This window comes from Plecotus auritus, assembly GCF_963455305.1.
Source record: "Plecotus auritus genome assembly, chromosome: 3".
In the NCBI taxonomy this organism is placed as follows: Eukaryota; Metazoa; Chordata; class Mammalia; order Chiroptera; family Vespertilionidae; genus Plecotus; species Plecotus auritus.
In genome coordinates, this window is record NC_137772.1 from 21,967,961 (window position 1) to 21,988,057 (window position 20,097).

Below are 20,097 nucleotides of genomic sequence, written 5' to 3' on the forward strand. Positions count from 1 at the left end.
AGTATTGGTTGAGCTTAGGAAAAAATAGAATCAAATATAAAATGAAGTTAGAAATAAAGACTAAATTATAAGATGACAAAGAGAGAATATATTTGAATAAAATATTTTGTGTTATTGTTTAATATTTTATTTGAAATAATATTAGTCTCACCAAAAAAGTTGTAAAACTGGGACTCATTTTACTCTGCAAAATTTCTTTCATATCCTTTGCCAATTTCCCCTGTTAACATATTTCATAATCATAGTAAATGTATTAAAACCATGAAATTAACACTGCTATAATATTATTAACCAACCTGAAGACCTCATTTGAATTTTCCCAGTTGTCCCACTAATGTCCATTTCTGGTCCAAGTGCATTCTAGTATCTCACATTGCATTTAGTTGTCCTACTTCCTTACTCTTTTCCATTTGTTGAAATTCCCCAGGCTTTCTCTGCTTTTCGTGACTTCAACAATTAAAAAACAATAACAAAAAACAACCTGGCCAGTAATTTTGTAGAATGTCCTTCTTTTTATGTTTGCTTAATGACTTCTTCTGAGTAAAAGCAGGCCTGCATTTTTGCAGAATACCACATATGTGATGTGTATCCTTTTTAGTGCATTGCATCAGGAGGCACATGATGATGATGTAACCAATTAATGATGAGGTTATCTCTGGTCATTTAATTGTGGTTTCCTCCAGGTTTCTCGACTGTCAACTTGCTATTTCCCCCTTTGTAATCAACACATATCTTCTGGGAAGATAATTTAAGACTGTGTAAATATTCTGTTTCTTTTGTCAGCTAATTTTAGCATCCATTGCATTTTCAGAAACAATTTTCATATTGGTGTTAGTCAAATCATATTTTCTGTTTCCATAATTTATTTTACATTTATTAATGAGACTTCTGCAATGGAAATATTTATGTTATCTCCCATTTGCTTATATGTTAAAATCTTTATTTACATTTGTATTAAACATGGATTTTGACTTATTGTATGATGTATGATATAGTACACTTATTAAATTCTATATTACTCAAATTGTTCCAGAACTGACCATTGGGAGTTTCTTCAAATTGGTTTCTGTGTCCTTTAGCATGTCTCCATACATTTTTGAGAATCTCCTTATTTCTGGACATCATAGTAATTCTAGGTGCTTCTTATACTTGCCTTGCCTAAGCCCAGGCATCAACAATATGTACAAGCACACCGTTCCCTTTCTTAAGGAATGGCATTTAGAAATCCAGCCCATTGTCAGTACTGGCCGGCCATTGTTCATTGGGCTCTCAGCAGGCAGATCCAGGAAATACATGCATGTAAACATACACTCTTACATCCATTTCTATATCCACCCATCTGAACGCACAGTAAATATCACTGATCTGTTAAAAGTATCAATCCACTCATCCAGCTATTCAGATTATTCCCAGAATGAATAAAATTTTGAAGTATGCACTACATTAAGGCCAGTATCCTATATAATAAAGAAGTAATATGCAAATTAACCCTCACGGCCTCACAAGATGGCTGCCTAGGAGGCGGAGCTTTTGACACTGACTGGCATAGAAACCGACCAGTCAGAACCAAATCTGGGTGAACTGTGAAGGCAGAACCTAAGATGGGGGCTGAGGAAGGGTTTTAAGGGCAACAGCTGTTTGGTGTAAGGTGTAAGAAAGTGGTCCAATTTTTTAGTGACCGGTTTGGCAGTATAGTGCATATGGCTGGCTTTCAGTCCAGATATAGGGATTATCTATGTTTGTCTGCCAAGAGCATCTCCTCCTGCTGAAAAAGGCTCCCCCCCCCACCATTTAAGCAATCTTATCCTATGTAATCTATCTATTCTACTCAAAGGGTAATATGCTAATTAGACTGGGTCAACCAGTCATCTTCTGGATGTCTGACTTCCTTCTGGACAAAGCCATGGTGGTGGGGGCCAAGGCAGAGGCAGTTAGGGGAGATCAGGCAGGCAGGCAGAGGCAGTTAGGAGCCAGTGGTCCCAAATTGCTAGACGGATGTCCCTGATTGGAAAGGGTGCAGGCTGGGCTGAGGGAACTCCCCCCCGCCCCGGGGCATGAATTTGTGCACTGGGCCACTAGTTAGTCATAAATGAGATAATTTGAAGTTCAGCACTTTCCATCTTTAAGCCACCATCCTATTTGGCACCCAAAGATATCTGATTCTTATTCCTAATTTATTTCTACTTCTCTCAAGAAAACAGAGGATGAGGGCATGTATGGGAGTGGGGTGGGGGGGGGCAATGGTAAGATATGTACACATATAATACCTTAACAAAAAAAATGAAAAAAAAAATACTTTATTCTTGTAAAAAAATAAATAAATAAAAATAAAATTTAAAAAAAAAAAAAAAGAAAACAGAGGAGCTTTTGCCTGGACATCTAACATATGGAACCTTTGCTCTAAAGGAGGTGGAACTAGATGTTCATAATTGGTTACATTTCCATGTGGTCAATTTCTTCCCTTGTAACTGTCTTTATTTCCTGACCTCACATTCTTCTCCCCAAATAATTGCAAGCAGACCTCTGCTTTCAGCCTCAGAAAAATTAAGTGAAGGCCATCGACTTGCAATCATGAGAATGTTTCAGTCCTCCTCTTCTTCACTTCTTGGCAGCATTTGCTGACTTTATTTTGCTCTCCTTCAGGGCTCTCGCATAGATGCTGTACAAAGCCAGTGTTACCTACTCCGACCCACCCTCCTTATTGCAATCTATCACCCCGCACCTCAACTCCATAATATCAGAACAAGTCTTTCTTCAAGATTTCCTGTCTTTACAAATTGAAACCAGTTATACTTTTCAAAATTGAGAAGCATCTTGAATTGTAGAAGCTCCCTTTTCAAACCTACTCTGTTTCCAAATCTCAATAATTTTATTTGTAGTTTCAAATTCATCTTCTCTCCTGCATCTGCAGGGACTACCACCCTGAGGCAGGCCTTTATCACCTCTTCCCTGGACCAGTCTCCTTAATGATCTCACTACCGTTTCTTTCCCTCTATACTCTGTCCTTCACTCCGCCATCAGTGTGACTTTTATACCACATATATCCGACCATTTCCCTCTTCTGCTCAACATGTTTCCTTGGCATCTTTTTGTCTTTCAGTTCATATTGAACTGTTCTGCACGTTTCACAGTAACTTTAAAACCTGCTTAGTTCATGCTTAGTCATTTTACTTGTCTTAAAATCTCTCTGCTGTTCCTGATGTTCATTCTGTGAATGTGTTTTCTAGCTACTCTCATTTTTTCTTATATAACCAAATAAATTATTTTTACTTTGGGGCATTTTCCTCTTTGATTTGTACCAATCACTTGCACACCATGAACCTACACTCACATATATTAACCTAAATCTGCATTTGGTGATCTTTGTATATTCTAAACCCCTAAAAGTAACAGAAATTAGGGAGGAGATTTCTTCCATGAAAGAGAATAACGCTTTCAGCAAACAAGAAAACAAAAACAGCAAGTGGTTCTCAGGGCTTTGATATGGCTGCCAAAGAGAGATTATGGGAGGATGTTAAAGTCTGAGGGGAGAATCAAGTTGATTTTGAAAAAATTGATACAATTTCTCTAATGTGTTATTCGTTTTAAATTCTGAACAATGTTAAATGAAGACAGGGATCTCAATCAGCATTAGCTCTCTCTGTCCCTTAGGCTTTGCAGCAAACTTCTTCATGGCCCCCTTCATGTCCGGCGGGATCTGTGGTTCAGCACCATCCTCTCTATTATCAATGAACAGCGCCTCCCTACTTCATGGCATAGCACCAAGCACCCCTGCATTAGTGGTCATTTCCATGTCTTTAGGCTATTCCATGGTTTTGCAGTCTTTCCCTTGAATCTATTTCCTCAGAGAGAGTCTGGTTAAAATAAAATTTAAGACAGTCTAATCAAGATTAAAGCAAACTTCAGATATTATGATAAAAGTATGGATTGGGGAGTGGGGAGGAGAGAAGTGCTATGCCATGTAGCCAATCTTAGTATGGTCTGGAAATACATATAAAGGCATTTTACAACAGGGTCTGAGGCATATAAACAGCCTTCTCCATGACTCCTGTTGCCCGTTCTCCAAAGAGCTCCAGTCGGCATCCCTGAGGGGTAATTTTACATGTGGGGAATTTGGCATCAGTGAAAGGAGGCAACCCACAGTGGTCCGGGCTGTGGGGGAAAAGTAGGAAACATTGAGAACTGCAGTTGGGACAGAAACAGTAACCTGGGGATTTAAAACTGCCCCAAACTTTCCTCCGCACATAATTTGGCCAGGTCCAAGGAGACAGCTGTGCTGTTAAAAGAGTAAGTGCATGCTGTTGTGGTGCTTTTAATTGAAGAAGGCATAATATTAGGCCAGACTAGGGTCCCACCATAATTAGAAGACAATTTAATGGCCAACAGTCATGGCCAGGAATGGTGGGAATCCAGCTACTTGGCATTTCCCTCACTATAGTCCATAATGGATTAATTAAAATTGTATAAGGATAAAAAGATGCCCAAGGTAAACATAAAACCACATGCAACTGTACTGAACAGCATTCAGAGCACTATAGCTCAGGGCTTGCTACATACACTTGAAACTAAAAATGCTAAAATGAAGGCTTCAGGGAGCTCTCCCAGTTCTGCCACTCAGCCTCTGCCTCAAAGGGGTACAGCTTTACAGCCTGATCACTTTCAGCTCCTACAGGAAGAGGCTGCAGAACAAATTTCTTCTTTTCAATGCTCATCTCAAAAACGGGCTTTTTCTCTCCCCACACTTCCTGCCACCTCATTTCCTGGGTTGGTTCCACCTCATGAAATAGCTGAGTTTTCCGTGTTGCTCACCCTCAAAAGTCGATGGTTTACAGATACTTTTTCAGAAGAAAACACAACCATTGTTTGCAAGCATCTCATTTCATATCAGATGTAGCAAAAATCATGTGATAGAAAGAGTGTGGACTGGAAGTTAGATAGCCTTGGACTTTTTTCAAACTGCCACTTACCAGCCTGTATCATTGGTGATTTATGTTCTGTTAAAATGAGGCTAGGCATACCCACTGGGTAGGATTGTTAGGAGTAATAAAGGAAACCACATGATCTAAAAAATTTAACACTAAAGCATTTAACACATTGTCTCATAGCTACTACAAGTTGAGTAAATGTCAGTTTCCTTTCTGCCTCAGTTTTTCTTGGAAGGTAGTGAAAAGTCATAATATTGTGTCCATACTGAAGTCAAAACATAATGTAAACCCTTTCTCTTAGCATACCCTCAACCGTATCTGTGACAATTGCCCTCAATGAGCTCAACTGAATAATGTTAGTAGCTTCTCCTTGTTGTTGCTACTGAACCAAGAGAAAGGAGAGGGTAAAGGACATGATATGTCTGGAAAGCAAGGACAGTGAATTGATTGGCACCCTTGATAATTAATTTTTCAGTGGGTGGTAGATTAGTATCAGGTTCACTTCTACTCTGTAGCAATTTGAATGGCTGCCTCTGGAAGTCTGGGACACTTGCCCCACTAATGGCACTTAAAGAAGCCAAATGGGCTCTTGGAGGGTGCTGTAAAATAAAACGCATGTAGATTAAACTTAATCTATAATCTACATGTGGACCTATAAGGTTTCTTGAGACATGGAAAAGTGGTGCTTCTGTATCTCGGGTCAAGCAGTAAGTGGAAACATATTCTGAGGAAAGGAGAACCAGAAAGCACTCTCTTTGGCTACAATAGTCCTCCCCGTATCTATGGGAGATATATTCCACAATCACCAGTGAATTCCTGAAACTGTAAATAATACTGAACCCCAGATACACTAAATTTTTTCCTATACATACACACCTATGATAAAATTTAATTTATAAATTAGGCAATATCATGGATAGAAGATTTGTTTACTGTAGATCTTAGCAACGTCAGCATATGATTTTTTTCTTTCCTTATTGAGAGTTTTACCTTTTCATTTAAAGGAAGCACTTTAAGATTTCTATTTGCCATATATGAATTGCCAGAATCACTATTCTTTTGTTTTGGGCCCATTATGAAGTAAAATAAGGGTGACTTGAACAGGGCACTGTGATAACCCAACCGTTAATCTGATAACCAAGATGGCTACTAAGTGATGTTATGGGCAGGGAGTGTATACAGGATGGATAAGCTGGACAAAAGGATGATTCATGTCCCTGGGCAAGACTGAGCATAATTTCATCATGCTACTCAGAGTGGCATACAGTTTAAAACTTATGAATTATTTCTGGAATTTTCCATTTAATATTTTTGTACTACAGTTGACTACAGGTAACAAAAACATGAAAAGCAAAACTGCAGATAATGGGGGAATACTGTATTTGGGTGTCTGTATGTGAGGCAAAGAGTGGAGGATACAGCCCAAGTTGACTTTGATGTATGAGGCTGTATAAGTTATCTATAGTGGAGAGAGTTCAAGTCACCAAGATCTCCAATTCCAGTGCCTCCACCAACTGGGTAAAGATCCTGTTCTGGCTTCCAATTGCCTTAGAAACACCAGCGTCAGCAGTAGGAACATACAGATGAAGATTCTTTCAAAGGTATGTCTTCATTTATGCTCTTGGTGGGGCAGGTTCTGCCCCTTTGCATAATCAGAATGGGTGTCACCTTACGTGAACACTTGACAAAATGTGAAAGGCTAAAACTTTGGAGCGAGAAATTTGAACCCTGTGAGTTTTCCATTTGGGTTACTGGGATTTGTCTCCAGAGGGGCCTTGTTAAGTTGAAATATGATAATTGGCAAGGAGAGAAATTAATATCTAGACATTCCTTTTTAATATAGACATTTTTTTAGATAAGAGGACACATCTTGACCAAAATGATTGTATTGGAATTTAATCCATTTGGAGCAGGCTAGAACATTCCATTGTGCTGAGATTGGGCTCATTTCCTTAGAAAAAGTCAAAGTCAAGTCATCTCACTGATATTTCTTTGGAGGGTTTATATTAGATTGACTTCCTATTATGACAGATAGGTGATATTTTATTTATTTGTTTACCTGGAAGATCAATTGTTATCTGAAAAGAAGCTAGAAAGACCAAGATGACTCAGATCTATGTAGCAGGTATCAATAACAGCTCACACTAGCAATCTGATAAGGCACCAGGACACTCTTCTCCTTCATTTTATGAGTATATATATGTTTTCAGTAATAAAATCTGAAATAAAATTGAAATTCACATGGCAGGTTTTAAGCATTGAGTCAGCATTCTTCAAAAGTTGTGTGTGCTAATTAAAATAAATTGTCCTAAAGCAATAGATAAGAGGTTCCAATGAGAAAATAGGAGTGAAATATATACGAGCACTGAATAATTTTAGAATTCAAGACCTTCCAGAAGTGAGTATTCAGAATATTATTTCCTAAGTCAGGGTGCAAGTTTTAAGAAACCAAAGACACCATGCATATTCTAGTCTGGAATATCCCTAGGGTGGGAAAGGAAAGATGGGACATCTAGGTGCAGGAGGAGGGATAGAAAAGAGGTGATGGAAAGGCATAGAAAACACATTTTAACTATTTCCAATTTTTTTAAATATATTTTATTGATTTTACAGAAAGGAAGGGAGAGGGATAGAGAGTTAGAAACATTGATAAGAGAAAAACATCCATCAGCTGCCTCACGCACACCCCTTACTGGGGATGTGCCCACCAAGGTACTTGCCCTTGACTGGAATCGAACCTGGGGCCCATCAGTCTGCAGGCAGACACTCTATCCACTGAGCAAAACTGGTTAGGGCAACTATTTCCAAATTTTTACCTTGACTCTGAAAAGTGTAATTAAGATCCCCCCTCTCTTCTCTGGGTTTTCAGACAGAGACAATTTTTGATTACAGGTTTTTTAAGGAGTGTGATGGTTCCAAGGAGGTACTTGAATATTTTGTTTCCAGGGAGCCGTGCATGGCCCACTGCCCACTCCTATTCTAAGCTCTTAATGCTCCATCAGAGCCTCTCAAACACATGCACAGTCCTTACTATTCAGAGATGGAGGATGGCTCCCTTTAAAGCTGCTTTACATATTGTGTTTATACAGGTGGAAAGAGCAGTTAAAAATATGCATGCTTCATAATCCTTAAAATTCCTCCCTCTTTTTCCCTCCCATTGTTCTCTGTGTGTTGTGCAGTGACAACTTTCCATAGAAAATAACTAGGCTGTCCTTTTGGTGTTTTTATTCCACAATACCCCTAGGCACCAGTCCACCTTCTGGAAAAATAACCTAATAAAACCTCAGGAAGTTATTTAATTGAGGCAGAGTAAAACAGTGAGATGGGGCCAAGACTGAAATACCAGTGGGAGGTGCAAGGAGCTCAGAGAGGCAGTGAAAGACAAATAAACTGGCTCATGTAGAAGATGTAATGAGAGAAGAAAATCTTGAGACTGTGAGGGGAGCAAAGATGATACCAGAAAGTGAGGAAGAAGCATTATCAACACTGATACAGAAGGTTCCCCAACTGGCATTATACCTCTGATTCCAGACATCTGTTCTTCTTTCCTTCCCAAAAAATGCCACCATAATTTATTATGTGTGATTTTTCTTATTCCAAGAAAAAAGGCATCAGTAATTAGTCTCAGACCTATGCCGGAGAGTTTTTTTTATTGTTGTTTTTTTATTTTTTAAAGGCATAGACCCAATCTACTGAGACCAGAATCTCGGTATTTTCCACCATTGTGATCCATGAAAATGCTGTCTGCTGGGTTAAACTATCTGGTTTGTGGCACATTGACATTCATGTGATGAAATTCATGTGCATCTACTGTGTGTCTAATCCATGATTCCTGCCTTTAAGGAACTCACAGTCTGAGTAGTAGAAATGTAACTACAATAAAAAGATGGGTGCTCTAGTCAGTGTGGCTAACTTGGTTGAAGCATTATCCTGTAAACCGAAAGGTTGAGAGTTCAATGCCCAGTCAGGGAACATACCTTGGTTGCGGTTTCTATTCCCCGTCAGGGCACATAAGGGAGGCAACTGGTCGAAGTTTCTATTTCACAGCTATGTTTCTCTCTCTCTCTCTCTCTCTCTCTCTCTCTCTCTCTCTCTCTCTCTCTCTCTCGTCAATAAACAAGCCCTCGGGTGAGGTTTTAAAAAAAAGATGGCAATTGCTATACTGACTACATACACAAAGCACTATAAACACAGAGGAAGGACCACATTCATTGGTTCTGCTTGAAAACAGGGAGGAGTTCACAAAATCCATCTTAGAACAGGTGACTCATGAACTGGGCTCCAACAGACACAAATAATTTTTCTGGGTAGAAAAAAGGCATTCATGGGGACACAAATAGCATGAAAAATGAAGTGGGTGACTTTGAGAGAAATGAGTGAACTGGTGTGACCAAGCATAGGATAGGATGCAAAAAGGGTGGAATTGCCATGAAATGTGGCTTGAATGGTAGATTGAGCCAAGATTGTAAATAAATCCATGACTGCACAGTGTAACTATGTCCTGTAGCAATGGGCCATCAATGAAGGGGTGGGAGCAGGAAGAGCATCATCGGAATTTTGTGTTAGAAAACTCATTGGGACTGGGTAGAGGATAAGGAGGGTGCTTCTGGAAGCAGGGAGAGCTACTTAGGCAGCCATGGTGCTTCAGAGAAGAGGCTGAACACTGAAACAAGAAAGATGACCAAGATGCAGTTTGGATCAACCCCTGAAACTATGTCTAATTCAACTTGGAAGTTTGAGGTCCCGTTAGAATACTCTGAATCAAGAGGAAGAAACATGACCACACAGGAGAACACACAGAAGTATCTTATAAAAGAGAGGAGAGACATATGTGTGCCTCAGGTAAAACATCCCATCCTGTGAAAAAGATGACCCACTCTCCTTGGGAATATGCAGGTTTAAGATCTTGGGCTCTTGAATCAAAATACATGGGTTCATATCCATCCCCACAATTAATAACTGGGTGATTTGGACAAGTTACATAATCTTTCTGTTCTTTACATTGCTCAACTGTAAAGTGAGAATCACCTAGCACCTCTCATAAAGAATCAGACTGTTGTGAGGATTAAGCAAGATAATGCATGTAAAATGCTGAGAAGAGTGTCTGAAACATCGTAAAGCTCAACAAGAATCAGTTGTTAGACGCAAAGGTAGACATCATTCTCAAAAGACACATTTCAAATTATCTCTTTTGCTTGCTTTTTTTTTTTAATGGTCATGGAATCCCAAGAGGATCAATTAAACATAGAAGCAGCATATTTTTTAAAGCTATTTTTTTCTTTATGTTGAAAAGGTTTATTCAATCAATGAGCAGGGAAGAGATCAATGCCCTGAGAAAATTGAACAGTGGACATCATCTCTATTTCCCAACCACAATACCCCCATGAGGACTTAGAGCTTCCTGATACCCAGGCAAACAAAATCACATAAGCAAAAAAGCAATGCCTATTACAGCCAACAGCAATATCCCAAATTATAGAGAAACAAGGAGGGAGAAAAAGATAAAGAAGGGAAGGCAGAAGGAGAAAGTCTTTGTGAAAACTCTAATCAGCAGGAAGACCTTGGGAGACACTAAAAAGAAATTAAGGTGAGAGCAGCATCTTGATGTACAGCTACAGCTTCAAAAACAGGATGCAATTAAGTGCTTCTAACAAGGCTCCAGTAGTCTGATGGTAAGTGTAAAAAGACCAGCTTAATGAAATGTCATGGGGACACTGCTTATCACAATCATATGCCCTGGATGCCAAGTGGAGCTTTACCTGCTGGAGAAACAGTTACCAAGGAAAAGAACAAAAGCTTGCCGGCTGTTAGGAAAGAGAACAGAATGAGGCGCAGGGCCCTAGGGGAAGGTGGAAAATTAAAACGGCCTCTGTGTCGTGTTATGTTTTCTCAACCACTGCGTTTTTCTCTTCTGGTTTTAAAATTGTACATTGCCCACCAGGTGGGGGCTCTTTTAGAGAAGTAGGATTGGACCTCCTTTGGATATTGTAAATTTGGAGACCAAGTTGGGAATAAGATTTTATAGAGCCGGGGATGAGGTGCAGTTTGCATGGCTTTCCAATAACTACCTCCATCTTTTGTTTTATTTCCCTTGAGTCCACAATTTTTTATTCCCTGGTGGCCAGTTAACTCACCTTAGGCTTCTGCTCATTCAGATCTCTTCTAGACTGAAAGAGGACAGAGAGAGGTTTCCTCTGAATAACTAAAGTTATCCTCACTCAACCCCCTGGCAGCTTTCTAGCCCATTATATTGCTTCATTTTCTTCATAGCATTAATTAACAATGTAAATAAAATATTATTTGTTTATTTTTCACTGACAGATTATTTGTCCTGCCCTCTGGTATACATGAGGCCAAAAAACAGGAAGCTCTATTCTGCACACCACTGAATCCTCAGTCACCAGTGCAGTACCTACAGTGTAGCCCATGCTCAAGAGAGGTGTAGAATTTTTTTGAGCTATAAATGTAAATGATTTCTATCCTACTCTCAGAGATTATTTATTACATGCCTTCTCCATTCTCACCAACATTTCTACCTGCCTTCATGCTTTGTTTCCTTAAACTAAACACTCTCTCTTTTCATGATGACCTGTTTTAAGTCTAAACTTTCTACCTTTCTCTATTCAACAATCTTTCTATAATTCCTTGATTCTCCTGCTGTGCCCATTTTTCCTTTTCTAATTCATCCTATCTAATAAAAGATTAATATGCAAATTGACCATCACTCCAAGACACAAGATGGCCACCCCCATGTGGTTAAAGATGGATGTCCCCATGTGGACACAAGATGGCCGCCACAAGATGGGCTGCAGGGAGGGCAGTTGTGGGCAGTTAGGGGTGACCAGGCCAACAGAGGAGGGCAGTTGAGGGAGACCAGGCCAACAAAGGAGGGCAGTTGCGGGGGGACCCAGGCCTGCAGGGGAGGACAGTTGGGGGGAAACAGGCCTGCAGGGGAGGGCAGTTGTGGGCGATCAGGCAAGCAGGGAGGGCAGTTAGGGGTGACCAGGCCAGCAGAGGAGGGCAGATGGGGGAGACCAGGGCTGCAGGGGAGGGCAGTTGGGGGGGACCAGGCCTGCAGGGGAGGGCAGTTAGGGAGGACCAGGCCTGCAGGGGAGGGCAGTTGGGGGGGACCAGGCCTACAGGGGAGGGCAGTTGGGGGGGACCAGGCCTGCAGAGGAGGGCAGTTGGGGGGGACCAGGCCTGCAGGGGAGGGCAGTTAGGGAGGACCAGGCCTGCAGGGGAGGGCAGTTGTGGGCGATCAGGCAAGCAGGGAGGGCAGTTAGGGGTGACTGGGCTGGCAGAGGAGGGCAGTTGGGAGAGACCAGGTCAGCAGGGGAAGGCAGTTGGGGGGGACCAGGACTGCAGGGGAGGGCAGTTGGGGGGAACCAGGACTGCAGGGGAGGGCAGTTGGGGGGGACCTGGACTTCAGGGGAGGGCAGTTGGGGGGGACCAGGCCTGCAGGGGAGGGCAGTTAGGGAGGACCAGGCCTGCAGGGGAGGGCAGTTGTGGGCGATCAGGCAAGCAGGGAGGGCAGTTAGGGGTGACTGGGCTGGCAGAGGAGGGCAGTTGGGAGAGACCAGGTCAGCAGGGGAAGGCAGTTGGGGGGGACCAGGACTGCAGGGGAGGGCAGTTGGGGGGAACCAGGACTGCAGGGGAGGGCAGTTGGGGGGGACCTGGACTTCAGGGGAGGGCAGTTGGGGGGGACCAGGCCTGCAGGGGAGGGCAGTTCGGGGGGACCAGGCCTGCAGGGGAGGGCAGTTCGGGGGGACCATGTCTGCAGGGGAGGGCAATTGTGGGCGATCAGGCCAGCAGGGAGGGCAGTTCGGGGAGACCAGGCCTGCAGGGGAGGGCAGTTGGCGGGGACCAGGCCTGCAGGGGAGGGCAGTAGGGGGGGACCAGGCCTGCAGTGGAGGACACTTGGGGTGACCAGGCCTGCAAGGGCAGTTTGGGGCAACCAGGCTGGCAAGGGAGGACAGTTAGGGGTGACCAGGCTGGGGTGACCAGGCCAGCAGGGGGCAACCAGGCCTGCAGGGGAGGATAGTTAGGGGCGACCAGACTGGCAGGGGAGGGCAATTGTGGGCGATCAGGCCAGCAGGGAGGGCAGTTCGGGGAGACCAGGCCTGCAGGGGAGGGCAGTTGGCGGGGACCAGGCCTGCAGGGGAGGGCAGTAGGGGGGGACCAGGCCTGCAGTGGAGGACACTTGGGGTGACCAGGCCTGCAAGGGCAGTTTGGGGCAACCAGGCTGGCAAGGGAGGACAGTTAGGGGTGACCAGGCTGGGGAGACCAGGCCAGCAGGGGGCAACCAGGCCTGCAGGGGAGGATAGTTAGGGGCAACCAGACTGGCAGGGGAGGGCAGTTAGGGGCAATCAGGCCAGCCTGGGAACAGTTAGGCGTTGATCAGGCTGTAAGGGGAGTGGTTAGGGGGTGATCAGGCTTGCAGGCAGAAGCGGTTAGGGGCAATCAGGCAGGCAGGCAGGTGAGTGGTTGAGAGCCAACAGTCTTGGGTTGTGAGAGGGATGTCCGACTGACCATTTAGGCCCAATCCCACCAGGATCGGGCCTAAATGGGCAGTCAGACATCCCTCAAGGGGTCCCAGATTGGAGAGGGTGCAGGCTGGGCTGAGGGACACCTCCCTCCCCGTGCACAAATTTCGTGCACCAGGCCTCTGGTATAAATATATAAGTGTGCCATGTTACTCCCAGCCTTAAGAACAAACAAAAACCAAACCCTGCTAGCTGCCACCCAATTCTTCCAATTGTCATCTTTACAATTTTAAATATTTTTATTTATATTCTATATCCAATTTCCTTGGAATCTACTTCAACCACAATTTAGACTTCACTTCTTTTATAAAACATATCATCAAGGTAACTTGTAGCCCCCATATTGCAGAATTCAATGGACTCTCCTCAGGTCTCTTTCTGGACCTCTCAGCAGTATCTGGTGCTTAATAAGTGCCTCCTTTTTAAAATATCAAATGTATTAAGAAGTAATTCACACACTGTAAAATGCAATCAATTTAATTGCCCAGTCTGATGAATTTTGAAAAATGGATAATCCACATATGTAATATGTGCAACCACCAAGACAATCAAGATATAGACAACCCAAAATGTTTCCTTGGACCCCATCTCAGTCAATTTTGTCCCATGCTCAGCTTCAGGTAATCATTTATCTATCTTCTGTCACTATATATTAAATTTGTCTTTTATCGATTTTCATGAAAACGAAATCATATAGTATGTAGTTTTCTGCATCTGCTTGTGGTCGCTCAGCATACTATTTTTAAAGATTTATTTATTTTATTGCATATATTAATTTATTACTAAATAGCATTTTATTATCTGGATGCTCCATTTTTTAAAAATGTATTCTCCTGCTGGTGACTTTTTGATTGTGTCCCTTTTGGGGCCATTATGAATGAATAGAATGCACATGTTTACATATATGTTCAAGCTTTCATGTGGACAGTTTTTATGTGAATGATGGTTCTCATTATTATTGGGTACATACCTAGTAATTGAATTCTGGGTTATATGATGGGTATAGGTTTAGCTCCATAGGGAACTGAAAAACAATTTTCAAAGTGGTTGTACTATTTTATATTCTTACAAGAAATGTTACAGTTTCTCCACTTCCTCACCAATGCTTGATATTATTAGTCTTTTAAGGTTAGCTCTTCCAGTAGAAGTGTAGTAGTATCTCATTTGATTTGATTTTGCATTTCTTTAATGAATAATGATGTTAAAGACCTTTTACATCTTCTTTGGTGGCCTATCTTTTTAAATATTATTCTCATTTTTTAAAATCAACTTGTACTTTTATTGTCTTATAAGAAACTTTTATTAGTTATGTGTTTTGCAAATGTTTCTTTCCAGGTTTCTTTAACTCTCTTCACAGGACTTTTTGAAAATTAATCTTCATTAATTTTGGTGATATCCAATTTATTATTTTTTTTCTTTTATACTCAACTAGAGGCCCAGTGCACGAAATTCATGCATGGGGGTGGGGGTTCCTCAGCCAGGCCTGCACCTTCTCCAATCTGGGACCCCTTGGGTATATGTCCAGCTGCCAGTTTAGTCCTGATCTCACAGGGATCGGGCCTAAACCAGCAGATGGACATCCTCTTGTAATATGGGACCACTGGCTCCTAACCTCTCGCCTGCCTGCCTGATTGCCCCTAACCACTCTGCCTGCCTGCCTGATCGCCCCTAACCTTTCTGCTTGCCTGCCTGATCACCCCTACCCACTCTGCCTGCCTGCCTGTTCGCCCCTAACTGCCTCTACCTGCCTGCTGGCCTGATCGCCCCTAACTGCCTCTACCTGCCTGCCGGCCTGATTGCCCCTACCTTGCCCCCCTGCCGGCCTGACCACCCCTACCTTGTCCCCCTGCCGGCCTGATCACCCCTACCTTGCCCCTCTGCTGACCTGATCACCCCTACCTTGGCCCCTGCCAGCCTGATCGCTCCTAACTGCCTCCGCCTTGGCCCCCAGCCTAAGCTGCAGTCTGGCCTCCCTCTGCCAGAGGCGACCTGGCCAATTAAGGGAAGGCTCTGCCCCCATCACCCTGCTGCTGCTGCCACTGGCAACTACCATGGCTGCCTGAGCCTCTGGCCTAGCAGCAGCGAGGAGCTGGCTGCCTGAGTCTCAGGCCTGGCAGCCTGGTGTGGCTGCCTGAGCCTTGGGCCGGCCCTCACAGCAGCAGCCACCATCCACAGCTTGCCTGAGCCTTGGGCAGCCAGTGCGGCTTTGTCCGGAAGGACGTCCAGCTAGTCATCTGGAAGACGTCTGCCCTAATTAGTATATTACCCTTTTATTAGTATAGATACTTTTCATGTTCAGTATAAGAACTCTTTGACTCATTTTCAAAATGACCTTCTCTTATATTTCCTTATAATTTTTATAGACTTTTACTCTTATGTTAAGAGTGATGCATTTTGATTTCTTTCTTTTTTTTAAATATTTTTTATTGATTTTAGAGAAAGAGGAAGGGGAAGAGAGAAACATCAATGTGAAAGAAAAACATTGAATGGCTGCCTCCTGCACAACCCCCACTGGGGATTGAAGCCACAACCTGGGCATGTATTCTGACCAGGAATTGAACCAGCTACCCTTTGGTGAATGGAATAACTCTCAACCAACTGAGCCACATGGGCCAGGCTTTGATTTATTTCTGTGTGCTTAATTCAGTGCTAAGTAGTTTTTGTTTATGTTGTTGTTGTAATTATTGAGTTTTGTTTTTGTTTTATCATTTAAATGATAGTTGAATTAGAAAGGGACAGCTCTGCTTACCACTTCTTAACTGCTTTGACAACTAAAAGTAATTAAATTGCTTTTAGAAACATAGTTGTTGCCTAATGCACTTCACGGATATTTTACTTCACTCTTTCAAATTTCATTTTTTAAAAAAATCATTAATTTTATCTTAGTGTTATGTGTAACTATCCGTTCAATAGCTATGAAGATAAAAACTTGTTGCTTGCTTTCTACTCACAAACTGGAATTTCAAAATGTCCCTTCAAAAGAGAATATTCTTTGAGATTAGAAACAGAATGTCAGAATGAATTTTCTTTTCCATATCTCCCTAGTTCATCCCGATCTACATATTTTTCCCTACAGTCTTATGACTTAATTCTTCAAACAGAATATGTTGCCTGGATGACAGCTTTCAGTCATCTATCGTTTTCATTTGAAGCTAACGAAGTATTACAATCTTCTTACATTGAATAATAAAGCTTGCCCTCCAAACTCTTTAGTATCTGACTTGTATACCATTGCTTATGTTGACATGGATTTTTTCAGAAAGAAATTATTAATTATCTTTTGCCTATTGAACACTAAAAATATATTGAAATAATAAAACAATTTTAAAAACTTAAAAAAGGTAAATTCCTTAAATTTTCTTAGTTGGACATCTCTCCAAAATTATGAAGTTGGTGAAATTCTCTTTGGGCCTCTCATCTTGCTTCATCATGCTGTTCCCTGCCTCCTCACGCCCCAGGCCAGTCCCTCTGAAGACAGCCACCTTGGCCTGTTCTTATCTTGGCAACCAGCTTTCACACATAATATTTACATTTGAATAAGGACTTTTCAGTGTGCCCATTAGACACAAGATCATATCCTGGTCTTATTATAACATCTCTTCTATTTTTTCTGTATGAGCTGAGACAAGTCAATTACTACCAAGCCTCAGTTTATACATTAAAAGCTACTTCATGAGGTTTTTGTGAGAATGAAATAAATTGATGAATAAAATGAGTAAAACAGTCTCTGGAAAAATGTAGATGCTCATTGTCTGAGGGTTTCTTTGTCCTTTACAAGTGTAGGGAAGACTTCACCACCCTTCAAATTTAATCATTTTTTTCATTCCCATTATTTACTTTCATAAACCATCTTATCCATAGTCAATTATAGGAAGAGCTTGCATTTAGCTTTATTTAACTGTAGGATTCTTCTGTACTAGAAATATTAGATGAAGAAGCTCATACTAAATGGAAAGCATACGGCATTTGATTCTTCTTTTTTTTTTTTTTTTTTTTTAAATGTTAGCTCATCCTTTTTCTTTTTTTTTTTTTTAATATATATTTTATTGATATTTCACAGAGAGGAAGGGAGAGGGATAGAGAGCTAGAAACATCGATGAGAGAGAAACATCGATCAGCTGCCTCCTGCACACCTCCCACTGAGGATGTGCCCGCAACCAAGGTACATGCCCTTGACCGGAATCGAACCCGGGACCCTTCAGTCCGCAGGCCGACACTCTATCCACTGAGCCAAACCGGTTTCGGCTTGATTCTTCTTTAAAGGTTTAGAGAAAACAAATGCTTGTCAGTTTAGGGAAACTAGGAAGACAAAGGCTACAATTGGATTAACAATTTTGAGATCAGAGTTTCATGAGACCAATTTCCTGATACCTAGGAGGTTTAAGTACCACTGTCTCCAGGACACATGCTTTTCTTTGACCAGCTAAATTGGCTCATAATGAAGGTCTTTGCCCTTGTTCCAAGTGTATTTTTCTTAGTCTATCTTTCTGTTGAACTCTCCAAAGGCTGTATAAGCCCATATATTTGCCCACCCTATGATACTGTACTCATTGCCGACAAATATGCAAGAAAACTCCATATAACAGGTCAAAAAAAAAAAAAAAGTCACATTTCAGAAAACGGCCATTTTACACACAAACTGTGTCATCTTTTAATCTTAACCTCAAATCAAATTATTTAAGTATAGCTCCCTAGGGAAAGGAAACTAATGCTGAATATATCACTCAAAGCCTATGTCAACCAAGCAAAACATGAAAATAGTAATAAAATGGCTTAAAAACTTTCTTATTAAGCATGCAGTATGTAAATTCTTATCTATTGAACAAGAAAGTAGGCCACTTTCTAGGTTAAGATGAAAAGAAAACAAAAATAAAAGATAGAAAGAGAGATAAAATTTGAGTAAGAAATGTAAAAGCCCTGGTATGGTAATTGTGATTTCAAGCTAGAAGTTTTTTCCATAATAAGATTCATGTAAATACAAATATAAACATAGCTGGTTGTGCAAATCACAAAATGCAGAGAGCACTGAAAGAATTGTAAAGCATGATATACACAGATAAATGCATACATTTCAATACAAGAATTTGCTTTTTCTTAAGGAAATAAAAATTGAACCAGACAACTCATACGTCTTTTTACAAATTAGGTTTAGAAAACTGTGCTCCGCACCACTATTATCCTCATGCAGGTTAGACATGAGATTATTTTCTTATACTAGGTATTATAATATACTGCGAGGCATCTAATGTCAGAGAATTGACTCGGCGTACTCTTATAGATTTAATTTTTTTTTTTTTTAAAGAGAAGGGTACTGTCTATGGTATTCCAGAGGACAGAAAAAGACCAATAACTGGAAATCATGGTAATGAAGTTATAAACTAAAGAAAAGGAAAATTATCTTACAGTAATTAAAGCCACCCAGCAATGTTGTAAAGTCATGGCTTGCAACTGCAAGGGAATCTAATATAATCTGGTAACCAGGTTTCAAGTAGCTGATGTGATTTCTTTGTGGTTGGAAATTGTAATGAATCATTTCTGGGCCTTTTCCTGTGCCAAGCTTACATGACTATGAGTGTAGCATTGATTCTCAGGCTTAAATTTGAGCAAAATAAAGATAAAGACAAATCTAGGGGAGGATATGTAATTGGGATTTGTGTCTTCTGTAGTCCCTATATTATCCAGAGGCAGGTCCCTTTCAGTTATATCCTCAGTCCATTTGAACACAAGATTCTAAATGCAGTGGTGCCTCACAGTAGTGATCTGATCTAAGAACACTTAGAAAGGAAGGGGGAATATGAGAGTTGGGAAAAGAGAAGCAATAAAGTAAAATACAAATATTCAGTTTCTTCTTTGGAATCCATAGTTATATGATTAGAACCTAGATGCTAAATAGTGTTAAAAATAAATTGCTGGGGGATGAGTTTGAAAATTAAAATATGAGAAAAAAGATATACACAGAGAAGAAAGTCCTAAAATGTAATGTGCATTTCATATAACAGAAACAAAATAGAATCTGGTTTTGCAAAATTTAGATTATGAAACATTGCAAGATTTGTATATGCTTGGAACAACGTCTGCTAGCACTAGGTTTACTATGAAGGAAGGACTGATCTGATACAGAGGCATTGAACCACTATGTATGTTATAATACTGTATATTACAAAATGTTGAGTTTACATAAGTGACCTCGGTATAGCTGTGAGGTAACCATGAGGGATTACCCAGAGGTTGCTAGGAAAGTCCCATTGTGGGGTACTGGGTAGAAAACCAATGTGAAGCTAGAAGGAACCAAGAAAAAAAGAGAGGTGTGTATGTATAACCTATAAAAATCCAAGCTGGCACAATTGAGAATACTGGGGTACCTACTACAATCCTCTTGTTTGTCTCACTGACTTAAGAGCAATCAATGTGAGTAAATAAATGTTGGCAAATGCACAATGACTTGCCTCCTCTACTCTAGTTTTCATCCTCAATGCAAAAACCAATTTTAGACAGGGATTGAATAACTTTAATTCACTCCTAAGATAATGCTTGAGTGTTCAACTGAGATTGTAGTTTTCAATACAGCCTGCTACCATGACTGACCCATTTACTTCACTGACATGAAGTGCTACCACCCACTGGACTGA